General features: G+C 40.7%; 1 pseudogene; it reads left to right on the top strand.

Moving 5' to 3' along the window:
* The first annotated feature begins 430 nt into the window (after positions 1-430).
* On the top strand, positions 431-1,177 carry LOC109269285 (cleavage and polyadenylation specificity factor subunit 5-like; annotated as a pseudogene).
* The last annotated feature ends 348 nt before the right edge of the window (positions 1,178-1,525 follow it).

Below are 1,525 nucleotides of genomic sequence, written 5' to 3'. Positions count from 1 at the left end.
AAAGCTCATATACTTTAGAAAAGTAGACATCACTACCAACTTCAGGATTAGTCCCTAGCTGGCTTACTTTAGGGTGATTGATGTAAGAAGCGCATTTCAAACAAAGGAGATATATAAAACGTATTTGGGCATACTGAAACATAACTTCCCACGCTTCAAGTGTTTCTGGGAGATACTTTCTCTTTCTGTGTGATGTAAAGCAGGGTTTTTAGATCATGGGTTTTCCTGGAAGCTATTTTATGAGTTTGAGAAAAATCAACAACAAGAAAAATTATACTCCCTTAAGGCAGACAAATTAAGTCTCCTCTTGTGTTCTCATGCTAATGGTCGGTAGCATCTGCTGAGGGGGATGCAAATAACTGCTGCTGGCACAGGAAAACCTTCCTGCCTGCCCCATATCCTCTCCCTGCCAGTGCTGGAGTTCACCAGCATGTCCATGGTGCCACCCAAATGTTCACAAATTGGCTGGCATAGGGGGGTGGGATCAACAAGTTTGGCAACAAGTCCGTCCAACAGACCAAGCCCCTCACCCTGGAGTTCACCATCAACATGTACCCTCTTATCAATTGTATTTTTGGTACAAAGGAGTCCCTGTATGAGAAGGCCAGCTCCGTCGCAGCCACATTTCAGCACATGAGGGAGGAATCTGATAAAATCGAATGAGAAGGACTATAGAAGGGGCCCTGATTGTACACGAACACCTGCTACTGCACGTGTTCCTGCTACCGCTGGCAACAACTTTCTTCACATTACCTGGTGGTGAACTTAACCCAGGAGAAGATGAAGTTGAAGAACTCAAATGCTTAATGACAAGGATACCGGGTTATCAAAATGTAGTCCTGCAAGTGGGGTCATTGATGACTGCATTGGTAACGGGTGGAGGCAAAATTTTGAACCTCCTTAGTATTCATATATTCTTCCACATATTAGAAAACCTAAGGAACGTGATGGAGCTATTTTGGTTCAACCTCAAGAGAAAGCCTTGTTTGCAGTCCCTAAAAATTACAAGCTGGTAGCTGCACCATTGTTTAAACTGTACAATAGTGCTCTAGGTTATGGACCCATCATTTCTAGTCTCCCTCCATTTCTGAGCAGGTTCAATTTTATATACAATTGGATTTCCACACAGTGTAAAAGTAAAAGAAGTTGTCTCTATGAGCACAGCTATACAGTATAGAAAAAACATGGTAGAAAAAGTTGTTGGTTTTTTTTTATCTCTTTCCCAATCCCTAAATTGCTACCTACTTTCTGTCATTTGAATAGTGAAGTTAATATGAAGAAATAGAGAATGGTGAAAACAAATGTGATAATGTTTAATTTACTTTTGGTTCTTTTCATACTATTTTGTACATAATTAAAGAACATGGACTTCTTCCTATTTGTATTTTTTTATTTCACATTAAATTTGTAAAATTCTTTAAAACCATAGACAAATAGTGGCAAGATGGCGGCGTAGGAGGACGCTGGGCTCACCGCGTCCTGCGGTTCACTTAGATTGCACCCACACCTGCCTAAATAACCCAGA

This window comes from Panthera pardus, unplaced genomic scaffold (assembly GCF_024362965.1).
Source record: "Panthera pardus isolate Hobbes unplaced genomic scaffold, ASM2436296v1 HiC_scaffold_7, whole genome shotgun sequence".
Classification (NCBI taxonomy): Eukaryota; Metazoa; Chordata; class Mammalia; order Carnivora; family Felidae; genus Panthera; species Panthera pardus.
The sequence above is the reverse complement of the archived record's forward strand: the minus strand, read 5'-3'. Positions and strand labels throughout refer to the sequence as shown.